The sequence below is a fragment of the Camarhynchus parvulus genome, chromosome 3 (assembly GCF_901933205.1).
Source record: "Camarhynchus parvulus chromosome 3, STF_HiC, whole genome shotgun sequence".
Classification (NCBI taxonomy): Eukaryota; Metazoa; Chordata; class Aves; order Passeriformes; family Thraupidae; genus Camarhynchus; species Camarhynchus parvulus.
The window spans coordinates 53,693,383-53,719,550 of NC_044573.1; the positions used below are offsets into that span (position 1 = coordinate 53,693,383).

General features: G+C 40.3%; 1 protein-coding gene across 1 annotated transcript in view; it reads right to left on the bottom strand.

Annotated features, from left to right (window-relative positions):
• Nucleotides 1-8,446: 8,446 nt before the first annotated feature.
• The window catches only part of SCAF8 (SR-related CTD associated factor 8), a 152,772-nt gene continuing 135,050 nt past the window's right edge, over nt 8,447-26,168 (bottom strand). The window contains exon 21 of the mRNA XM_030944258.1: nt 8,447-8,526. The gene's annotated coding sequence lies outside the window, so the exon portion shown is untranslated. The remainder of the gene's footprint in view (nt 8,527-26,168) is intronic.

Below are 26,168 nucleotides of genomic sequence, written 5' to 3' on the forward strand. Positions count from 1 at the left end.
AGTCTTGGAAATCAAATAACTTTTTATTTCCAACTTCTGGGAATAATCAAAACTTTGTTCAACACTATGGCTTTTATTCCAACACACATAAATAGCTTCTTGACTTGCACAAAACCTGAAACCACTTTAATCAATCAGCTATATATAGTCTGGATAAATACTGAGTCTTAGGTACTGGGTATACAGCCAATCCTGTGCTATTTGCTAATACTTTGATCTAATTTCACATTATATTAAGAAGAAATGAAAAATATTCTGGTGAGGACAAAGGCAACAGTAAAGAAATGACAGTGTGTAAAAGCTACAGAATACATGCATTAGCTAAAAATTCAACTTGTTCCAAAAGCATTTCAAAAGACAGAAATACATATAGAGTTATCACAAAATAAGACACAAATGTCCATAAATTTGTTATTTTGTTACTCCCACAGGATCTCACTCTAGATTTTCCAGAAATCTACCACTACATAAAGCATATTTAATAGCATTAGTAGACAGCACTGCAGCCTCACTGCGTGGGTAACACACTGCTCCATTTTCTATGGAATCATTATGGCGCAGGTGATTTATGTCTGTGCAACAGAAAGGGCTATTCTGTAGAAATATCACAGGAAATGACACACAGGAAATAAACCAACACAGACATCTTACAATCATTTCCTAAGCTCTAGCACAGCAATCTGTTGAGCTCCTGAAACAACCCAGATGCTGCTGACGCAAGGAATGAACAAGCACCAAAAAGGCTTCCCTCTTCCCAGGCTTCTGGGTCCCAAGAGGAGAAAAGGATGAAGGAGGCAACAAGGTATGGAATAGTTGGTTATTTGTGACCTGGAAATATGCTTTATTGGGTACTAGCTGCTCAGTCCTGCCATGGTTCATCTACGGTGGGTATGGACAGATGGGGGAGGCCTGCAACGGCTGTGAAAACAAGAAAACTGAAGATTAATACGTGGTGAAGGCTCATGTAATGGCTGGGGAAAAGAAGGTCATATGGAGGCAAAGTTGCAGCCAGCCTCATGCCAAAGTTTTCTCTTCTTTCTCTCCCATAATAGAAAGCGTATAAGAAAAATGAAACCAGACTTTAGCAAGTCCTGCACTGATAGGATGAGGGCTATTTGTTCTGACCTAAAGGACAGATTCAGGCTAGATATAAGGAAGAAATTTCCTATGATGAGGTGGTGAAACACTGGATTGTCCAGAGAGGTGGTAGATGCCCCATCCCTGGCAACATTCAAGGCCAGGCTTGGACAGAGCTCTGAGCAACTTGATCTAGTTGAGGATGTCCCTGCTCATTGTAGAGGGGTAGAGTTTTAAGGGTGATCTCTAAAGGTCTCTGCCAACCAAAACATTTCCATCATTCCATGATTCTATGAACGAACCCTAGCACAGTTCACATAACATCCTGTTAGCATGTGTTATTCTGCTAAGGCTCAAAAGCATCTGTTCCCTTCCCGTGAGCTCCAACTGTGTCAGGTAATGGATAGAGTAAAAAATCAGTTCCTGTCCTCAACAGCACTTATTAATTCAGGTTACAGAAAGATATCAACAGATGCAAAGAAATAATTGTGTTTCAGTCAGGTTTGCCAATGTGCAACAGAAGACCACATCCTGGAAACCAGATGAACTCAATAACATTTTAACATGAATTTTATTAAGGGAATGCTAAGACATACCTCATGAGGGTTTAACTGAATGCACAGTATAGAAAACTGCTTTCCATCCAAGTAAATTTTACCAGTTAAAAATAGCAAGAAAATGAAGAAATATCTCAGCATACTATTTCATTATTATTCAATATTCTACTATTCCCACCCACCCTTAATGATACAGCCTTTCAATGGAAAATTATATATTTGGAAGTCGCATATGCAGATCTCTTTACAGTATATTAAAAAACATCTGACATTGGTGTCATAGGCTAAGAATCTATGAGGAATCCATAGAACATTATTTTCTATGGAAAATAGAGCAGAACTATTCTACACCAATTTGAATACACAGGGGTCTACACAAGCGGATTACACTGACTTTAAATGCAATTATTTCTCATAATTCTTTTTTCTTATCCACTAAAGGAATTAGCAGACCTGTTTCAAGACTGCAATCAGGAGAACATCCATGTCATTCCATAACACTTTTTTTTACTCAGACAGATGTTTTCCTCCAGCGTTTTCATTATTCATAAATAATACCTGTTTTATGACTGTATAACTTAAGTCAAGATACTGTTAATTTTTCTCTTAAGTTAGTTAGTCTGCCAGTAAAAACTCCCTTTCCTGTACACCACTTAAACAAAAAAAAAGGAAGTTAGGAAGTTTTGAGAAAAATCAGTACAAAATTTGCTGTAATTATATGAAACTTCCTACTGCAAAAATAAGCACGATTTTCTTAAGGTAACTGAAGAAAGATACATAATACTTATGCTATTGCCTACAAATCAAGGAATTGTAAAATACACAAATGCTGCATTAACGCTCAAACTACCTTAAAACACTGTGGGTGAAACCTTGGTCCTGTTAAAGCTGATGCCAAACTTCCCACTAACATCAATAGAATTTCACCCATTGTGCCAACTCAGAAAACAGAAAAGGCTTGGAGATAGAAAACTAAAATAATAAATAAGATTGCTTTAACCACTACTTCTGATGTCTTCGACCATGCAATTTCTGCCGCCCCCTACTATGCCAACAAGCTGAAAGTTCAGTGCCTGGGTAGTTGATTTATCACTCCCTGTGACAAAGCTTTGGACATTGCCCTTCCCACTGATCATGCCCAGCAAAACACAACACAGGAGCTCTTGCACCAGTTGCATTTTAATAGTGCAGGAAAAGATCCACAGCATTAAAACTCAGTTTTGCAGTGAATCAGTCAAGAGCACTGCGCTTCCTAAAACTGCGGTGGCCTTGGTGGTTTTTTGTTCGGTTGGTTGGGTTTTTTCAAGGTTTGAGGTAAGTTCCTCAGTGATCAGTGTGCAAGGGATCTTGCAGGAGAGTGGGTGGCACCATTTGGCTCTGGTCCCAAGTCAAAGGGTGTTTTGCAACTATATTGTCACCTCTTCAGATATGCTGCAGAGGCTTCAAAGGAACAGCACTTCTGGAAATCAAATGGCTCGATAAACCCAACGTGAGAAACATACCTAAAGGCCAAATATCTTTTATGAGATACTGGACTCCAGTGACAACTGTTATTTATAGACAAACTACCCACTCTGGGCAACCTAAACAGCATCTGTATCCATGTATGAAGAGCACAGTTTTCACCTAAGGCCTCAATGCGTAAGTTGAGGCAACATTTACTGGCCCAGCCCATCTGAAAACCAATTTCTGTAACACTGGACATATCTACCAGAGGAATCTGGTAGAATATCTACCAGAGTAGTATCACTACAGGGAATTACAGTGAACTCCAGTACTAGTGAATTATTATGCATTATATTTTTTTCTGAAAAATAAAAAGTATTTAAAACTGAGTTTATAAAAACTTCAAATTTGGTGCACCTGTTCTATTCAATTCAGTCAATAATTATTTTTCCATGCCAACAACAGGCAGGCAGAACAGTAATTAAAATTTCAGTTCACATAAATGCATGTAACATTTACACTGGATTAAGCACCAAGCTTGCTTGCAACAGCAAATACAAAGAGGCAATGTTTTCTTAAATGTTAGCCTTTAGAGCAATGGAATCCCCTGTAAATTTATTTTTAATACTGTCCACAATGCTCTTATAAAACATCTAAACTTTGCAAGGCATGAGCATACTAAGAAGAAATACTGACTCAGTTTTGAAGTGAAGATTCTCAGTATCCACTACCCATGATTTTCTTTTCTGGATCTCCAGTTTCCAAGATCATTTTGCTATCCTATTTAATATTATCCTGTATTACACAGTCAATGATTTTAAAATGTCATTCTCCAATACGAAAGTATAACATGGTTTTCAAGAGACTACTCTATATGCAAATTCACCTGGTGATTGCAGGGAATATTTGATGTTCATCATTTTAAGAAAAAAAAAAGAGACCTCTCTGATATATCAGGGTAGAAGACAATACACCCATAGATCACTCGGTAAGATCTCCCAGGACACAGGAATGGTGGAGCATAAATGAGAGTCCACCCTCAACCAGGGATGCACATCTCTGAGCAGACAAGGAGCAGCAGCCGTGAGAACACTGAGCAAGGATGCCCACAGACTGCTGATGACAGAGCTAAGGCTCAGGGGGGACAACAAGCACCTATCCAGACTAACAGGGACCTCAGTAAAATGCCTCTCAGAGAAATTTAAACACAAATACTCCTTCTGCTCCAGTGCTCACACACAAGGCATCACTGTTTCTACTGAAGGCCTGGCCATTCAGGCCAGGAAAACCTTGGGGTAACTCTCTCTGTATATCAGCTGCACTACCAACACACACCTTGCCCCTGTCACCCTGTTACAGAGGGGAGGATGGGCTCTCCAGAATGATGGATGAGCTACATCTCTGCTGCAGAGAGCAGACACACTGCTAACTATGCCAGCAGGGTCACAGGTCAGCACCCTGTGTGATCCCCTGGGAAGTAGTGTTCCCCCTCCCATGGTACCATGGTCCATGCACCACGGTCCCAACAGCTCCACAGGGAAAAGGCAACATTCTGATCCTTTCATCCCAGCACTCTGTCAGCAGTGCCAGCTCACAGAGGTGTCAAACTGAACACACATAACAGGGAGAGCTGCCCTGTGGATGGAGGTTAGCATTCTTAAACTTTGTCAGGCATGCCTAACTTCTTAGTGGCATCTTTAGTAAGGCTGGTGGTCCTTGCTGATGGTGTAGACCAGCTGTGGATATGCATGGGCATGCACAGGCCATGGTTGTGACAGAGAACACCAGGGAAACAGGGAAAGCAATGCACAACTAGCAAGTAAGGGTAGGCAGTAACTACAGACAGCTAGCTTTGGAGACAGTAATCTTATTGTACCTTGAAGACTTTAGGGCCTTATATATTTCTTATGAGATAATGCAAAAAATGCACACACCAGAATGATTCTCTTAGGAAATCAGTTTCTTAGTAAATTACTAAGTTTATCCATTATTTATGTCTGTCAATAAGAAATTGTTTCCTGGATACAGAACTTAACAGCAAGCCACAAGACTTCCATCCAACACAAAAGTTTTCTTCTGCTTCCTCAGATGGTTTTGAAACATTTCCTCTTGTATATTACACACACAGGGGTTTGCCCAAATAGCCACCAAATTTCTTTCTGCAATGTCCCTATTTCATTTTTGTATGAAGGCTGAATGCACACTGCTGGCACCAACATTACATATTACTGAAAGAGTTTTTAAGATTACTCCATTCCATAGTTCTCATCAAAACATTTATGGGTCTTCTTTTCACATTTTATTTGCTTCCTGATTATGCTATCACAAACTTGGTGGAGTTTTTTTCCCCTCCTCACTCCAGAAACTTGTTTGGCATTTTCTCCTTCAACCAGTGAGTAACACTTTCACTTGCAGAGGAGGTAAATAGTCAGGCCTTGCTTTAATTACATTAACCTGGGAATAATTTGTTGCAAAATCTACAGATGGGGTGCTGCCCCTTTCCAGGCATTCTCCAGGCTAGTAAATCAGTGCAAGGCCTTTGCAGGGTATCAATGCCTTCCTCATGAGATTAAGCTTTAATCCAGCACTATTGCCCAAACATACTTTGCTGGAATACTTCAAGAGGTCCAAGCAGTTATTGACACTAACAGAGCCTGCACAAGTCTGCCTGTATGGGTGGCTGCTGTAACAAAATTCAGCTACAAAAATGCAGGAACAATCAAACTTGTTACTGCAATTCATAGACTAATTTCAGGTTGAAAAGCTGAACAGATGGCATTTGTGAGCTTTATTCAATATCTCTGACTTTTTAATTAGATTCCTGTTTGTGTCAGTCTGCTGGTTTACAGCGGGAGACCCCAGATTTCAAAGTAACCTTAGGAAACCCATTGCTCTGTCTGATAGAAACCACTATGCCAGGAAACTGCTGCAGGCACAGCTCCTGCTGCTTCCACCACAGGAACTCATCAGCAGGTAATTAAAAGAACCAAATTAAAGGGATAGTCCAAAAATGCAGCTACGCCTTAGCCAAAATGCAAATTAGAGCTTTAATGCACCACACTGCTTTATAATTTGAGGACGCTTTCGGTGTGTTTATCATTAGGAATCTATATGCCGTAATTTTCTCCTCCATGCCTTCACGTGGTTCGCAAATTCACCTTCTGCCCCTGACAAGCTCACGCTGGGTTGTCACTGCTTTTTGGAGAGCTGCATGCAGGCAAAATGAAACAAAACATACTGACTGCTAAAAAGATTAAGAACTTGCAAGGGAATAAACAGTGCATCCCTCCCAAAGCACTGAAACATGGCAAAAAGCACCAATGGTTGTGAGAACAGACACCCCAACAGACAGTAGTGTCATTAAATTTTAGAATAAGGTTAAGTACTCCCTTTTATCAACACAGGTCAAAGAAAACCAATCAAACAAACAAAAAACACCTCAAAAAACCCCCACAAGCCCCAACAGATTGACTAATACAGCAAATTAGGACTTTTGTGAGTGCTGCAGTGCATAAAATCTCAGTGATGCTTTTAACCTATGGCAATAAAGAGTAGCACAACTGGAATAGTAAGTCTAATTGTATCAATCAATGGCACAGTTTCACAGCTGTCCTTTTATCTAAATCAATAAGAAGTTGACTATTTTTGAGTTGTTTCTTTGTATTATTTACCTTTTTGAGGAGGGAAACTCCAGAATTCAGAAGACCCTCTAGACCTGTTGTAATCATGCTCAGCAGAACACTGACCATACCTCCAAATCCATTTTAATTTTATAATACATCCTGAATGTATATGCTAGTATTAAAAATAGCCTGTTTTAGAGAAGGATGGGCCAAATACTCCATTAGCCAAACAACAGCATATGCAGAGTTTGTGCATATTTACGTCTGTGGCAGCAGTGCCCTAAATCCCTTGCATGTGACAAAACTCTAAGTTGTGACAAAATGTAGCAATGCTCCATTATGTACTGATTTTAAAAGAGATGAGTGGGTTACAAAGTAAACTGAGTGCACAGGTATTAATTTTTAAGTGTTGGAATAATATATAACAATTGGGTCTAATCATCACCTGCCTGGTATGTGTCCATCAAGGACAGAAAAACCCTGTAACTGCAACAAATTCCCCTTGTTTATGCAGCACAATTTTGCCCCAAAATATTTTGTCAGGAAAGAAGAACAATTCTGTCCTAGCATGGAATGAGACCGAATCCCTCTGTAACTGCATCCCTTGCCAGTGGATGTGATTGCATCGGACAAACTCCTGGGGAATGAGAATGAACAGGATGTGTCGAGGTCTAACCATTTTCCTTCCCTGTGATGTCCAAACTGCCCACAGGGCTAAACTTCCTAAAAGGTGGCTTTGTCTGGGTTGTGCAGTGGATTTCTGTTACAAAGTCCACACAAAGTCTGGATTTTGTGATAACTAGTAGCATACACGGTGTAGTAGATACTACAGTATTGACAACAACGTCAAGTTTCTTCTGTTAGAAGCAGCAAACAATGCTGAAGCAATTAAAAATAATGAAAAGTTGAATAAACACTCTCATCACCTGTTTACAAAACATCATGATTAAGTCTTTTAAAATCTCTAAAACAACTCTAAACAATTATCTTAGACGACAAAACTAAAATGGATGGAGGAAACTTGTCCTATTATAAGTTCAGTTGTAGCAGGTCTTTCAAACCCTCAACCAAAGCACCTCTCTGTCTCTCTCTTGTGCCATTCACAACATTTCTAACTACAGCTGACAGACATCTGATGGTCTCTGGAATTAAATTGCAATGCCACTCTTTCCTTTAGGTGAGACATCAGGAGTAGGGCTCTCTTTGCTGATAATTTTCTGTCTAATTTTGGAACAATGCACTCTACACCAGGTACTGCTCATCCATTCCCTCTCCTTTGATAAATTTACCACATCATAATGCTCTTGTGAGCTAAGCAGAAAAAAGCCTAAACCCCTCCCTTTCCCTGCTAAGTATAGAAAACTGTATCTCTGCTGTTTACAGATTTGGAGGCTTGTCTGGACTGAAGTTTTGTAAATACAATCTATTTTGAAGTCATGAGCATTAATATTTGGATTAATGCCTTGAAAGAAACAGTTCACATAGCCTACATTTCTCCCTGTGCTGATGTTCTCTATTGGTTGATTCTAAAGCCTCAAAAACACCCAACCAATATGAAACATTACGACCCAGGGATTAAAGCAAATTTTAACCTGGTTCTATCTGGCTCTTGGCCTATAATGTTTCATAATGCAATTTACCCACTCAGAAATAAACAAACCAACAAAAAAACCAAACAAACCTTGCATAACTTATTTGCTCTCTAAATGTCTTGTTTCCTCTGCATCATGAGTGAAAGCGCAGAGAGGGGCTGAGGTGTCCTTGTGGCTTCACAAGCTGAAGAACTTCTTGCTGGAAGTCCCTATGTTTGTAGTGCTGGCAATCTGAAAAACAAAAATTGCTTTGTTAACACTTGTATCCCTAGATACAGAAAACAGAAATAAGGTTTGTTCTGAACCACTGCCAACTACATCATTAACCTCTCCTACAAACAAGACAACAGCTCTCATGCAAAATAAGAAAAAACCACCAAGAAACATCACTCAATTCATACCTCATTCATGCATTCTGCACTGACTGCTCACAGCTAAAAACTTCTTTCTATGTACAAATGGAAAATAGAAGCCAGTAAAACAACACATTACAACCACCTGCTTCAAGAAGAGCAAGTGTTAACCTGCCCAGGTTTCTGTCTAGGAAACACTCAACCAGGAAAGGTGGCTTGAAACAGGCCAGCACTATCACAGTCCCTTTTCTACACGGGTGGCCCTAACCACAAACTATGCCTCCACCATAATAGGATTGCCTGTTTCTATTTGTTCATATTTAAAGCTTCTATCAAATCCCACCTAGGACCTCTACAAAATATCTGCACATCAGGTACAAAGATCTCCCATGGAAGCTCTCTTGCACCAACCAAGCCAGGCTTTGAAAAGCCAGCCACTGCTTTTGAGGAGACTGATGTGGAGCAATCAGCTGCTCTTTTGCCCACGTCACCTGAAAATGTTAAAACAGACACCAGCCATCCTCAGTGTATGTGCATTGAACAAGCAGAGTGACTAACTGAGCTCCCAAAAGCTGGCAAAGAGAACTTCATGCTCTACAAAGCCTGTCATTTTCATTCTGCAAAGTGTCAGACTGTATTATAATGTTTTCTCTGATGTTCAAATTGGCACAGCTGATCTTAAACAGCTTCTTCACAGCACAAAGCACCTTGTCATAAAAATATCCTGATATCTACAATGGTTAAGCTGACATAAAACATAATTAAAGCTAACACAAGAATTTTATCATACTCATGCTTCCAAAGGCAGTGGAATTAGAGCAAAGTCCTAAACTAACTTCACTGAAAAGAAAGGCTGTTCCATTAAAATAAAATACAAACAAAAATCAAAATAGCAAATAACACAAGCTGCAAACACACCACAAAAAATGGACGCATTAACAGTGGGCCAGCCAAGTAAAAAGCAGCATCAGACTGCAAGTTATACCCAAGAGGAAATGTGAGTAACAAAATGTAACTAATAAAATGCAACTAAATTCTTCATTGTTACACAAAAAAAACCCGCTTGTTAAGCTCCAAATACACAGACCGGCTTTGCTGGTGAGGAAAGGTGTATCTATCTACACAGAACATTTACAGCTCAGACCACCAAAGCCCTCCTAATCATGGCTGTAAGAGACACAGAGCCAAGAGCTGCAGGACAAGCCTGCAAGTGCCATGATTAGGGCATTCAGATAACACTGCCATGATCCATGTGTCACAGATATTGTCTTTCCCAAAGTTCATAGCACTGCTACTGTGCCCAACCTTTATTTTTTGTCACACTTCCTTTTGCTACACAATGGCACAGCATGGCTCCACTCCTCAAAGCCACACAGGGCTTCCTTCACCATGGGGTTCAGTTCCTGAGCACCAGCAGCTAAGACTCAAAACCTGGGGCAATTGCTCTCATCTGCGAAACCCCTGAACTGAAAAGTGCCCTTTTTCTTCTCATGTTCCAGCTCACTGAAGAGAGCTGCTCGAACATTTCCCTTTCCAGCTGGAACCACATTTCCAGCTCTTCACAGACATGGCTTCTTTACTAATAGTTTGACAGGCATGGCGTGACACCCAGTACAGAGCTAAATGTAAGATCTGTGTCAGGAGTTATGTGTGATTTCAACAATGCAGTGTTATACTCTGCCCTCATGGGCAAACCTGACCCTCCTGGATTTTTGCTGGCCCATACCTATAGGGGAATGCAGCTAGATGTTAGCTAATACAGCCAGGGTGATCTCACAGTACTCAATCACCACAGATTTGTAAATGTCCAGTTAAAACATTTCTACCTGCATTGGAACAAGAACACAACATTTATAGCAGGCAGATGGCATGCTACTTTTGATACAAAAGAACTGATTGATGGCAAAGTATCACAGGAGTCCCTCCCTACCAGTCAGGGCTTACTTGAACACTTATTAAGGATGATGCTCTGCTCTGTTTGAAGAAAACTTCCTGGCCAGGGTAGAGGGCCAAGTTTTTTGAAGTGCTTCCAGCCCTCCCAGTAAGCGACCTCTCAGGGAGGTCACAGTGCTCCCCCGCAAGCAGTCCATCAAATATTGAAGGAAGTTTGCCATGGTGAATACAAACTTCCCAGCAATGCTCTGCCAGATCTGCAATACCCATCACTCTGGATCTGCACAATCATGAATAAAAAGGCTTGACATAAAAAAATTTATAGGGCAGAATATTGCTCCATACGTACAGTCCTTTGCACATTCAGGTATCTTTTTCTAGCAGGCTATGAGGAAATGGGCATCTCATACCAGCGTACAACACTCCTCTCTATTTCCTTTCCCCAAAATGTCTTTAATACCAACCATTCCTATTAAACTTCTACCAAGGGCAAAGAACTTCTGAAGGAATCAATCTAAAAAAAAAATCTTTCATGTGTCCAAAAAAAAGATAAAGTAGTAGTTAAAAAATAAAGAGCTGTCGTACTAAAGTAATAGTCACATAAACCTCACACATTCCAGACTGAGATTTTTGCCTCCTGCCAACAAATAAGGACAAAAATCCCATACACTAAGCATGGCATATACAACACCCTAGGCTCTGTCATTTAGTTAAGGACAGACAGGTAGGCATAGCTGTGAAAGTCTTAACAGCCTAGATTAGGCAGTATGTGCTATGGTAACAACCTTGGTTTGTCATTCATCTAGTACTCACATTTTCATTTTCCTGCTGAGCAGGAGGGCACACAAAAGTAAACACCAGCAAATGGCTAGCAGGCATGGCACTGAAGCAAAGTCCTTAGTACAAAGCTACCATGGGCCCTTCCAGCTCTACTGTAAACAAAGAGTGAATTACATTATACACACAATAGCAACACTTTAAGTCGCAGATGTAGTTCCTCAACTGTGACCTGGGAAGGGCTGTACAAACTCAGGGCAGGTGCTGTCTGCACAAGCAGGGAGCAAACACCAACTGATGGGGTTTTTGGGTTTTTCACTGGGTTGCCAGGCATAGTCATTAAAAATTATAGCCCCTGGTTAAAGCCAGTGCACAATGACGAGGTGCTGAGCAATTCAGGAAGACAAACTCTACAGACACCTCCATCCCCCTGAGCTGCAGTACACGTGTGTCAAAAGGGAGGTATGAGCTGCTACTGAACCTCAACAGGTCTGGCAAGAAGGGAGCAGAGAAGTGACGCTTATTATTCATGTGGTTCCCCCCAGGGTTAGCCACTGGTAGATAAACCAAGCACAGCACAGCACCCTCCTATAAAATGCACTGCAAACAACTCTACAAGATATACATCCAGACCTTGCCCTGTCAACCACAGAGGGAGAGACTTTAACTTCATCTGTGACATCTATATTCAACCAAACACTGGCGAATAGCTTCTGGCAGTTGTTGCAGCTTTCTGCAGCAGTCCATCAGCTCGCTTCACATGGTTTTCTTGGGTAGACATCCCTCCCCTTTCCCCTAGAGAAATTTGGAGATAGTCTGCAGATCCTGCTGGAAAACTGCTCCTGCTTACAGAAAACAAGCAAACAAAAATCCCACAACTTTTCCAGCCCCATTGAACAACTCTAAATGCACCACTTGTCATACTGGACACAAGAGAGGACATTCACACATTCAGCATAGAATCAGCTCCTGGGAGCCCAGGCTGCCCAGTTCACACTGAGCTTCAGCTCTGCTCAGGGGCAGCAAATCCTCCAGTCCTTGGGAAGGGACCATTGGCTGAGCACATCCATTCAGCCTGCCCACAAAGGCAGAGCAGTGCCACAGCATGCTGCTCTGCCCAGAAGGCAGAAGCTGTCTGCAGGAGGAAAGCTGGACTTCACTTCCTGGTGCCTGGGTGTCTGTTTTAAGAAATCTCTCCTTCCCAAGCCGAGTTTTAGGATCTACCCTAACTGCTCTGTCAAATGCAGAGCAGAGCCAAGCAGATATGTATGTCTGGGATGATCCAAAGCATTAATTTTCCCATCTTTCTTGCTATTTTCAAAATGTATTCCTGAAAGCACTTGAATTTTTTTTCTGATTTTTGTTGATGATTTGAACTTCAGAGGCAACATACAAACAAAAGTTCTGACCTTTTTCCTAACCTTTGACTGATCATATGAGAAAAAGGAACATCTTGTTTACACTACTTTTTCTTAATACACTGATTCTACACAAAACTAATGATCATCCTCTAAATCCTCTCTCTACTCAGCAGTTTAATTAGAAAGATGATCATTGATTAATGCACTTGAGTTACCTGAAGAAGGTGTGACTGAACACAGATCACTCAACCCGAGAGAACTGTAGAATAATTAGTTCTGCATCAAACTGCTTTCCTCTTTATTCAACTTCAAAAGGAGGAGCAAAACCCCACAACACAACAAGCTTTCAGTCTTAAACTTCTGAGATAATTTTTATTTTACTTTATTCTTTAGGAAGTCTCACATTTTCTTGCCTTGAATTTCATAGTCATCTACTTTTTTTTTTTAATTATTTTAATTTTACAAAATAAGCACACCAAGCCTGGAGGTTCAGTATGCATTTGCAAAGCTCTGCCCAAGACCTGCAGTCTTGAATTAGTTGGCTCGGGCAAGGAAGTAGGAATGACACTGATACTTGAGGGAATGTGCACAGCATTAAGTGCATACCACAACTGAAACCAGGTATACTTCCAGCCAGCCAGTGGTTTCAGCGTCCCCACCTAGGAAGACAGTCAAAGAGAAAACATTATTTGAAGGTTTCCTCACTCTTTTTTAAGATCTTACTAAAATTCCTCCAGCACAAGCTGGTCTACAGCCTGATTATGAGACTTTTAGCCCTGAAAAGCAGGTAAGCCTTCCTTGACTGTAGCTCTGCACCACAAACCATGCTGCCCTTGTTCTGGGAAAGCTCATGCTTTATCTGCCCTAGGAGCCACAATTCTGTCTGCAGGTGCTCTGAACAGCCTCAAGGACTGGCTAACTTTTCTCTTTCCATGAAATTCCACTCCTGGTCTCTACACATGAACAGAAATCATTCCCATATCATGACCTTCTCCTTGCCCACTGCCCTGTGACCAAGGTAGACGCCATTTCCTTACCACAGTTTGAGTGACAAAAGCCCCAGGTGATTTCAAGCAAATAATCCTCCTGCTGCTCTCCCTTTGCTCAGGAAGGTCTCCTGAAAAGTGGCAGGTAGAGTTGGTGACTCAGCTTTAGGAGCAGCCTAATCCTTCTCCTGGTCACCAGAAAGTGACACTGGGAAGGCAGACATGGGGCAGACCAGAAAACCAGGCTAGGCAGAAAGGGAAGAACAGAGCTTTTCCTTCCGTGTCCTAAATTAAATGCTTCATATCATCTCTTCGTCTATGCATGCTTCTTCCCATACTTGGCATTATTTATCCACTTTCAAAGCACAAGTTACCACACAGGATACAGCACAGCCCCACAGACTCCTGGTACAGGGATAGAAAGGATTTTTCAATTGGCCTCTGTCGACTTAATACATAATCAATACATGGCTCCAAGCAAGAAAGCTGATGCTGCATTTTAAGATTTGCATTTAAAGTTTACATTTTTAAGAAAGCTGATGCACGCCATTTTAAAAGCATCCAGAAGCAATCCACTGTGATTCCCTCCCCTACTGCCATTATCCCTGGTGGTGGAAAAGTTTTTTCTCAAATTGTTTATTTCAAAGTTATTTCATCAGCAGCTATGGAGAAAAGAAAATAAGCCTGTGTTATTGCAAAGGACTAGGAGCAGTAACTAAATCTTACTGAGGCTTCTGATGGTTTTGCCAACACCCATAGATCATTTTAATGATACAGTTTTGAAAACAGGATGGCCAATAGGGAAAGGACAGAGAAATTGAGAACTGAGCCTGATCTATGTGAGATCCATCACAAACCACATCTTTCTAGTGGTAAAGGGATTAGAGCTGCATAGAGCACAAGCAACAGATGCATAAACCCCATCACCAGCTTGGGACTCTCAATTTCAAAACATTTTTGCAGTGAGGCAACTTAAGAAAAATAAACATTCCTAGCCAGGCAGAGATCAGTCATAAACCTTCTCTGAAAGGGAGATGAACTCTCTTATTGTTATTTAAAGCAACACTATAAATCAGGCCAGATATATATAAAGCAACACTATGGGCTTAAAGCAACAGTGGCATTATTCTGTCAGAGCTCAGGCTGAACACCCCAGGAAGGACACACAATATGTGGTAATGTTCAGGGCCAAAAAAGAAAAAAGCCAAAAAAACCCCAACTAACCCAAAGTAAAAAATGACAAAACCTATAAACAAACAAAACCCCATCCCTACCACCAGCCTGCCCCTCTCCCAAAAGAAACCCTTCAAAAGAACTGAAAACTGAAAAAAGCTGGGAGTTTCTGTGAAATTCACCATGAAGCCAACAAAAACCAGCAAAAAGTTGCATATGGAGAAAGGCAAGTCTCAGATTTTCTGTAAAGCTACCAACATTATCAACAGCTCATTACTCACATTTGGTGATAGATAACATATTTAAAAATTAGATACCTACATTTTACAGATTACATGCAGGAAGATATGCTTCAGAAAATACTATCTTACATTTCCCCAAGTATTTTATTTTCCCTCTTCCAGAACAGTCATCTGGTATAAATTTTTGGACCTTACGTCATGCACAAGAAAATAGCCTACTATTTTAATTCTGCATTTACATCAGAACATTCATAATTGATTAAAAGCAACAGAAATGGTGGGGGAAAACAGCTTCAAAGTATTAGCCTGAAATAGAGACCCAAAATCAGTCTCTTTTGTTCAAATGTTTTGAAAAAGTTCGGCACATCAAGACAAGCATAAAGTGAAACACTGGAGCTCTTCCTTCTCACCTCAACACCCAAACTCCCTGGGTCACTCACCATTAATTTCATCTGACAGGCAGACAAATCTATAATTTGTCACATTGATTAACTCTTATCGAAGATTTTATAACACAGGGTCTTGAACTGCTTAATTGTTTTAGTTCACAAAAGGGTTCTAACAACCTTTATGTTTTTCTTCAAAACAGAGACTGCAGTTGACGCAGATGACAACGTTTCCACTCACACAAGTTTTAATTAGTGGCATTTTTGTTGGGAGCATGCTTTGAGATGGGCAGTCACTGTGTTAAGGGACAATCTTTACACACCACCCTAATAATCTCAAGAGGCTGAAAATGCTGGATAGTGTCTCTTCCTTTCCACCTTACTTGAGCAAATATAAATTTTTCCTTTCAGAAAAGCTCCTAGTGCCTCTCGGGGATCATGACTGAGAAGGCAAAGATCTAAAGCACTTTGCACTAGGAGGAGTATTTTGTGTTTCCTGAGCAAGATGAATATTTTAAAAGGGCTTGAGATAGGAAGAAGCAAGAGTTCTCAATGTCCTTATAAATGCGAAAGAAAAGAAAGAACTAGAAAATGGGAGGAGGTAACCCAAACTCTATGAAGCCTTTAGACTTTGGCTGGAGCAATGTTGATATATGAGCAGCAACTTCATTCCGGCCCTGCAGAATAACTAAGACATGACCTTAGTCTTGCCATCACCCTCAAGTCATCAACCTGTGTTATCCTGATTTCTTAAACAGCTTGAAGATGTCATGCATTAGATTCTTCTATTTGTTGGTTTATTGCAACCTTCATAAAATTCCCCAGTAGCATTTTTATGCTTAGCTGTTTTTAAACAAAGCATAGAGATCCATTCCCTCTATGGAAGTCATGATTCCAACACTTGCTCCTTTAGACTAACAAAGAGTTATCAATACAATCCTATAGAATCTCCTGCAACCTGGGAGAAAAAAAATATAGAAGACAAAAGTTATTTTTGAACCTTATTCCCAAACTTTGGGCATCACACCTCTCAACCCAAACACTCCTGAGAGTAGTATAAGGACTAAAGTATAATTTCTACTCTCAGTTTTACTGGAATTAACTGCATGAGTGATGACTAGCAAAAAAGTAGTAATTTTTCAATTATTGCCTCAAGTATGCCATGGCATAAAGCTTTAATGAATTTGGAAGACTATTAAACACCCAGATACCATTTCCTCCAACAAAGCAGAGGCAGCAGGAATCATGGACCTACCCAGCTGGGTGTTCAGTACCACCCATCATCATCATCACCCCAGGCACAGACAGAGGCTGGTGAGGCAGAAGCCCATTTTATAAAGTGGGAGTGTTCAGTGATTGTATCAGCAAAGCTCTAAGCTCTTGTGAGCACGTGCAGATAACAATTTTCACCAACTCTGGCAGGCTGGTAGATCTGTATTAATTTCCATTGGGCTGCAAAAAGCACCCTGACTCCCCCCTCTACTCCCTGAAGGCAGAACAATGCTTTGAAGGAATGACTGGCTAAATAAAGTTGACAAATCTCTCTAAATTTCTGTAATGCATTCTTTTAAAAACAGTTGGAGTTCTTCTGGTGAAAATCTTTCCAAGAGGTTTCTGCCTGAAGCAGAAAAAATGCTCTGGAAATTTTTTGTCTGAATGACTGAAGGCTGGCCAGAAGTAAACACAGGTGAAAATATGATGTTGGAATATGGGAGGCTTAAGGGTGCTCCTGCTACCTCTATCTACCATCTTTTATATCTAATACTGTGTAATACAGTTGGAAGCAAAAAGACATTAAAACAGCTTTAAAACCCTAATGGCCTGCCCTTTCTGTTGTTGTTCCTTCAGTACTTTAAACAGGGGAAGGCTGGATTACTGTAGTTTTAAGTTTTAGCTGTATAAAGTATGAAACCTCCAGATTCTGTGCTGAAAATCCCTCTCTTGGGATCTGAGGCCAGGAAGGGACCACCTGGTTCAGCCAGTCCTGTGACAAGCAGCCAGGCACTGCAGACATCTGGCTACATAATCCATCAGTCCACATCATGACTCACAAAACACTTCATGAGATCTGGATGAAACCTGCAGCCTTCAGAAGGGAACCAAGGCCAGAGACACAAAGCGCACAAGAGAGCAAGAGAGACTTAGGACCTCAAAAAGATCCCATCACAATGTCAGATTTTCTGTACTAAAGGACACAGCTCTATTGCCAATCCCCATCATCCAAGGAGCAAAGGCAGACAAAAAATTAACCTGCTAACTCCTAAAAAGGAATTTTGAACCAAATTATATACAACTCACATCATAAATCATAGAGGTCCTTTGCCAACCAACCACATCCCTCTGGGTTCCTAAATCAGTACACCCTACACCACCCCTGGGCATAACAGTCACATCCAAAAGATGGCATTGAGCAAAATCCCCTTTGGATAGAACCCTCTCCACCGTGCACATGGAGAGGCTGGAAGACTAAGCTCCTAATTTAGGCACCTCAGTAGACTGCTTGCCTGAGGTAAAACAAGTCTGAGCCCCTTGTACTTCTTTCTGAGCAACAAAAAAAGGAGAAAAAAAAAAAAAAGAGGAAGAAACTGGTTTTAGTAATGAAAATGTAATTTATGAGGCTGATACACTGTTAAAAACTTAGAGTTATAATGAATTCCAGGATTCATTCAAGTACTCCATTCTTAAAAAACACTATAATGAAAGGCTTACATACGATATTTAGTAGTAATAACTTCAGGGTCAAATCCATACTGATTTGTTTGGCAAGACTTTCACTGACGACATTTAAATGTGATTTCAATGGGTGTTCTGCCCGAGAAAGGGCTTTGAGCTTGGCCCACACTGTATATTTAAGTCACCTCAGCCCCAGCATTATACAGCGCCAACCAGACACAAACCCCAGCATTATTTAAACCATTTGCACACCAGAGTCTCCAATTGCAGGGTGCAAAAGCCAGCAGGAAGCATTGGTCATTCCTTTAGCAGAAAACAAAAATGCAATCTTTTTACTTGGCTTTCTTATGATATCATTTAGCTTCTATAATAGCAGTTGCTTTTTTTAAAATGTGGATTTGCACAGTATTCAATTTGCCAGTTTCCACATATAGATGTAAATTTACTGAAATAGCTGTTCACAAAATCCAAAGCCCAAGGGTGGAGTCCTAAAAATAAATATATGTAGTTTAAATTCTTTTATATCCATACATGATAAGAAATCTGGTACTATTCTGGTGAGCCATAAAAGGGGAAGAATGGTAAAACCACAAACAGGAAAACAGAAAATAAAACTCCATATCTTTTGCTCTACCCTTTCAAAATTGCATGGATACTTCAATGCAAACATTTGGCTAAATGTTTCAAATGTTGGTTTTTCAAAGTATTTAGCCATATAAACTACCCTTTTGTTTCTTTTGGCTTCAAATGTTACTAGGCTCATGAATTCTTCCTTACGTCTTATTATTCAAAAAAATACAGCCAACACTGCCTTTATAGAGAAAGAAAAACCTGAGTATCGTTTTCCAGTTAACTCTTCTGGATCTGCATGAAAGTGAAATCAGCAACAGCAATTTTAAGCCAGGTTTTCTAACCACTGCACCTAATCACTGCCTTTTGAAGTATTTTATTTTCCAAGCTGCACCATAGAAAAATCTCTGCAATCACAACACAAACTCAAGTCACAAGAGTGGCAGAGCACGCACTAAAAATCTTATAATACTCTAGGTACCTAAAAAAACAAGAAGCAGCAGCAGGTGAGACTTACTGCCCTACTGAATGCCATAACCCCAAAAATATTTCAAATAGAAAGCAGTCCTTTAATTTGAAGAAGTTACACTAAGACCTGATCTCCCCCTATTCAAATGCAAATATTTCAGTGAACGCAACCATCAATGGCACATTATCACAGAAGGAAATTTGATAATTGTCACCTTCTTAACCTCTCAAGTATTCAGTCTTTTGTCAGGCTTCTGTGGTTCAGGATTATCAATGACTAAACAAGCAATTTGTCTCCACTTCCATATTTCCACTCATTCCATCTCACCCTCAAATCACCAGCAGTGACTTCACAGCCAACAGCTGTCAGTCACAATCCTTTCAACAAGTCCATGTTTCAAACACCAGCCGCTTTATCTTTAAAAGGGATAAAGAAAAGACAAAACCGAGGTCTACCCCCTTAAATACCACGAGTACACGATTTGCAGGTCTTTCCCTTCATTTCCCGGGACCTTCCCTCCTGTTGTGTTCTTCAGGACCAGAGAAGCCAGCCAGGAGGAGCTCCCGATGACTCCAAAGAGAAACATATTTTCCCTTGCAAGCATCTTAGTTTCTCCACCCGAGCTGAGGAATGAACTCCACAACACAGCAGCGAAAATGTGCACGCTGCTATTTTTCTCAAGAAGCACTGCCCACCCCAACAATTCCTGGATGAAAAAAACAGTATTCAAACAACAAAATCATAAGCTTATTAGTTGGATCTTTAGTCAGAGAAACAAGATTTCTTCCAACTTTAAGGAATGCGACAATAACAGCACATCTAACCCCGCTTGATAAGTGGTAGGCAATTCTCCATATAAGGTGAAAAATGTGCTAGTGTAGCTCATGCAACACTGCTAATTCCCTCCCTGTTCTCAATATTCAAGAACATAAATAAACATATAAATCAATTTTGTAAGTAAACCTTTTGCTTACTTGCAGCTATAAACCATCTAGACATTGCTAGGCACATAAAGGATTTTGAACTTAACTATTTAATTCCTTTTCAATACTTGGTATTCATATCACAGCAGTGCGTAAATGAATATAAATGTGAGGAGGTCCCACCTCCATTTGATTCCTGAATTCCCTTCACGTTTCACCATTCCCCAGTCAACCTGTGCCTTCCAGCCCCTGACTGACCATGTCGCTGATGGCATGAGCAGCCAGACAAGGGGTTGAGGGCTGGGTGAAGCCTGGCAGGCTCACACAACCACCCCTCACACTCCTGCCAGTCCCTGGGCTGATGTGTGGTGGAAGCACCAGGATATCGGCACAGGACTGCTGCTACTGCTGCTGAAAATTTTATCTTAGCTCTGATTGTCCCATAACCTCTAAGTAAAAGCACCAGAAACATAAGCAGCATGTATCTAGTTGTGCCTACAAGAAGATTGCAGGCATTACTGCTTAGGAGACTGATGAAAAGACTTCCACGGATTTTTATGAGCTCTACATCAGAATGCAAGCCCAGAGGAAGGCTACTTCCCCTCAAAGCAAGTTAGAGTATCTGCAAAAGATGTATCAGCCCTGGCAGAAAAATTCACTTTGTTTCCTACTTAGTCCCACATCCCAGCCCCACCCACACCGCCCTTCAACATTTTTTACACATTATTAGTTATTTTAATGGTCTGATAAACTGCACAATGAACCCTCTGGATTTTTTTTCCCTAAGGAATGATGTATCAATGGCCAACAGACATAAAAGACAGGAGATTCAGAACAAGTCCTCAGAGGTCTTTTCAAAACCTCTCAAAATTGACGAGATTACCAGAAAGAGAAAACATCCTAAAATCTTGTTGGCAATGGTGAAAGGGGGAAAAAAAGAATTAATATAATTAAGTTATTTTAAAAAACAACTAAAAGCCCTGAAGTTCATTAACTACTCTGGAGAAGTACTCTACTGTAGAAGTCGGTGACTAGTAGGAAAGGCACAGAGGGGAAGTTTCCACACACACCGCACGTACACATATCAAATGTGGGTAGGAAGAGTGGGAAAACAGTTCACTGTTTTCTTGATCTTTCACAAGAAGACATGGGAAAGTCTGATTTGATTATTTTAGCCACAGAAATTTTAGAAAAATCAGATGATAGCTTCAGTTTGCCAGTCTTCCTAGGTTATCCATATTCAGCCATCTTGTGATATCCCCGAGGCAAGAAAACGTAGCATGATGTGCTAAGAAGGCACCATGGATCAATTAATTGCTATCAAAAACGTAGGCTTCTATTAGTCAGAGATTCTTGTTTTGCTGACTTTTTTTGCACATCACCATCCATTGCACTACCATGTAAATTAGCACAGCCCATGAAATACTATGAGTCAGCAAATTATCGTAATGATGTGCATCCAAGTTTAGAACTTGAATTACACTGTTTGCTGTGTTCTGTAACAGAAAAAAAAAATCAGGAGAATTAAAAGTTATTTAATCCTCACAGTATAACTCTTTAAAGAATGTTTACAGTCATACACATCTAAGACTGTCATTTCCTGGAACCTTATCTAATCTAAATTCCATATGGAAGATTTTAGTGGTATATAAAGTTGCATACAAATTAACCACACTCCAATTCATTCAGATAAAATAAAACTGTAAATTTAATAGTGATAAAACTGAGCTGTCAAATTATATCTGGACTAACAACAAAAAGTTCAGACCTTTTTGTACAAATTTAGCTTTAAAGGACCTATTATATAGCCTTAATTCAGAGGATTAACTCTGATGTGGCTTAGTACAAACATGCTTCTAGCTGATTCACTTTTTATTCAGGGAATGCAAAAGGGAATGTCTATTATCCATGTGATAGCAAAGACCTCACATGGCTGAATCACGAACTTGGAGCTTTTCAGGGTTTAGTGCTTAAAGCTTCAGAGATTACGGCTCCTGATGCAAAACTAGTTCAGAAAGCATGGCAGGAACCAGGATAAGATACAGGAGAGAGAACTTTACTGTATCTTTACAGACATGGCTTTTTCATAAACTTCCCATGAACTTTTGAAGACACCATTTAATCATTCCTATATTTTTTTCTGCAAAACTATATATATATACATACATATATATATAATGTATACACCAGTAATACATACAAGAATAAATAAAATAATATATACACTTATTATAAAATGCCAATACCAAATCCTATGAATAATGAATAATTACGAATAATCTCTGTACCACAATTCAAAGTGAAATATGGCAAACAATGTATTATAGATTCAGTTTCTACAAACAGCCTCAACTACAACAATTCCACGAATAAATTGGTAAGGATGAAAGCAAAAAGCCAATAGCAAAACATAGAAGTTCCTCATGAAAAGGTCTTTGTCTGAGGAAGATAACTGAACAATAAGAACTTCCTATCTCTAGAGGATATAGAGAATACAAATGAATACAAAGTTAATGTCAAGCTTTCATCCTGAGATCCAAAACCAGTTAATTCCACATAGCTGCTTGAAATATTTACCAAACAAGTTTTATTTGGGAGAGTGTCCTCTCAGTAACACACAAGTCCCACTGAAATGCAAAATACTGCACAAAAAAAAACCCCAACCAAACCAACGTCAGCATGTGTGCCAGAGAAAATAAAGCACTGTTCCAAACTGAAGTAAATTTTTATAAAAGAAACAAAACGTTTAAATGGGCTTATTGGTCAAGCACAGCTCAAACACTGGAAAAATCTAGTATTAGGATTTTGTGGTGGGGAAAATCTAGTAGTAAATGTAAGTATTTTAAATAATCTGGACACTTTTTTTGATGATTTAGCCCCATTTGTTACTCTTCATTGCTGGCAAGCTAGAAATCTTAATTCCTACACCAATTTTATACAAGTAAGAAGTAGCCACTGATTAAGAATCAGTCTAAATTCAGTGAATGGAATATATCCCCTCCTTTATGTCTGGGACTCAACGTTCATAAAATGCAAGAGAACAAATGTAACTGACTAAAGTCAAACTTGAAAGCAGCAATAAAACTCCACCCTTTTCACACGTTCTTAGCTCTAAATACACAGTCATTTACAATAGAGCGTTTAGCGAATGATCCATCAGTATCGCCTTGGGTGGCACCCTCTCCTACAGAGATAATTGTGCACGTGGACATCTTGCAGGACATGGTCTCTAATGAAAGTGTTGGCTCAGAGATTTGACAGCCACAATTCATCACAGATATTTTCACTCTTAGAAATATATCAACAAAAACTAAACTGTTTCATGATACCACCCCCCAATTTATTATTCCAGGAAACATTTCACAATAACAACATTGCTGATGGCCAAATACTGAAGCCAATCCTGATCCTGCCAGTGAAGAGTTGCCTCCCAGCTATGCATATTCTGATCTCCTGCCTAGCCTAAATTTAAACTCGAGGGACAGGGCACCCATCCCTTCCCCAAAGAAATGTTCTACTATTTATGAGGTCTGACTGTAAAGATGATATTTTTATTCAGATTACACTTCCTACTTTAGCCTACTGTTTTCAATTTTTCCCATTCATAATTCCTCAGAGTGTTTTAAGGAACAGTCCCTTACACACAAGAGTTACAGCTTTCAGGGATGATGATTAGCACGTTAGCTCTCTCTCCCCACATCCACTAAGCTAAGCTAACCCACGTTCACATCTTACTTTACACCACTTGAACTAGCCTCCAGTATGCAATCATTTGCTACTCTCATTACAAATGCTGCCCAAAATAAACACAATATCCTAAACATCACAAATTTTTAGACTGCTGTGAAGTCCCTGATAGTTTATACACACTATATTCCTTCCTACTGCTGCAATGTCCAGACCCTAGGGCAAAAATCGTCATGGAACTCTTCAACAACTGCAGCACCCAGCAGTGCTACACCCTCCCTGATTTCTGTAATTCAGTTTCTCGTGGCCAGTCTATGTTTCCATAAAACACTAGTTTGCTGTGCAAGAATATTCCATGTCTCTGCAACCACTGCTGCCAGACCTCTGCCTGGTCCCATCTTCTCCTTGCACCAGTTATTCTCCACTTCAGCAGCATGTCTCAAATTCAGCTCCATCTCTTTGACACTTAGATCATCCTGAAGGATTTGCAGAGCATCTTGAACCGTTTACAAGTGTCAATCGTTTCCCTCATACCTCTCCAGAGCAATCTTGTGCTACTTTAAAAGAACACCCTGGAGACCATCAGGCACGTCCCTCCACTGCCAACGGGGAGGGAAACCAGCACCGGGTGCTGGGGTCAGGCACAGAGACTCTGATGAAGCCTCATCTGACGCCACAAAATTAATAAAATCTTTTCCATTCCCAGTGGCAACAGGAAAAATACAAGGCAGCAAAAAGGATCTGTGGCTTTATAATATGCTACTCAAAATATCTGCTGATGGTCATGAGACAGAAAGAATATGCCAAAAAAACTGTATGATGTAGTCAGTTGGCAAATGGGCAAAATCACACACAAAATGAAATGCATTCAGCACTGTAAAAGCAGGGCTGTGGGAAATTGCTGGTTCTCCATATAAGGATCCAATATTTTTTCAATTTGCCAACATAGCATAAAGCACATTAAAAAAATCTTAAAATTCTAAATGTTAATCATAAAGAACACTTTTTACAGTATTTCTCAAGAATGTTTATTTTGTACACCCATGAGCCCTGATTTTATAATTTGCAGCCAGTCTAAATGAAAAATAAGAGTTTTTTAACTTCTCCATATAAAATGTCAACCACCTTTTTAATTGAGAGCTAGAAAAGCATAATTGAAAATTACTAACCTCAAGCGCTCATTAGTGACAAATCCAAACCCCAGCTGAACACAGCCCTAATAGGATTAAAGAGACATTCAGGATGATGTATGTAGACCTGGCATGCAAGAAAAGCTGAAGAAAAATCTGTGTCCATCCACAGAGCAAGGATGGGACACAGCTCTGAGAGGAGCGCTGCTTGGGTACCAGATGCGCACACGCACTTCTCCTGCTGCCTGCCTGCCTCCCTCCCTCCACTGCTGGAGTTACAGATGCTGCCCACAGGCACCCTCAGGACTGCAGGCTGGACATGTCACTGCTGGGCTCAGAAGCTGCAACATCACCCAAGCTCCCACAGGAAGAAAGCACGGAATGGCTGACCATGCGCCTCATGACAAGGCATTTCCAAGAGCACAGCCATCCTCTGCCTATTTTTAATGGCTCTTTGTCACTTCCCCCACCACACAAAGCTCTTCAACAAGTGAGCTGCTCGGTCCACCACGTCTGCAAAAATCACACATACAGGTAAGCAGTCCTCAGGCTGAATTTCATGGTCTCAAGGTCCTTCTGTGAGCATCAGAATCATTGAGCATGAGATTTCCTATTGATCACATGCCACTGGCTGCACATCTAAGGAGGTTCAGGAGGGTAAATGATTTTTTTCCCAAGTCAATTTTAAATTGGCTTCCTAAATTGTCTCCAGATCCTTTCCAGACAGCAGAATGGAAATAATTAGAGGTGGTTGGAAAATGGAATTTTTGTCCTGTGGGGAAAGTCTGATAGTCCTGTACTTATTTTTATGCTAGCACAGGCCAAAGTGTAAAAACCTTAAAATATTCAGTAGAACAAAATACTGTAAGGTATTCTGAAACAGCATCCTCCACGCACTTTGACTTGTTTTGTTGCATTGCTCACATGGGCACACCAGCAGCCCCACATAAACGCTCAGTTTTCAGCCCAAGATTCTTTCTACTCCCCAAGACCACAGGGCAGTGACTAGCACCTTTGACACAAGCTCTCCACACATCTCATCCTACTCCTCTTGCTGTATGAGCTAGACAGGAAGACAGCAGGAACTGCAGTTAATCACTGCTCCCTTGTTCATCTTCTGAAAACAAATTTAAATGACGTTTTGGAGGTTTGGGTGAGAAGGTTGTCATCGTCCCTCCCCATTTAAAATAACCTTTGTCAGTCTGAAGTAATTTATTCCAACTTTTTCTGATGCATATTGTGGAGCTAAC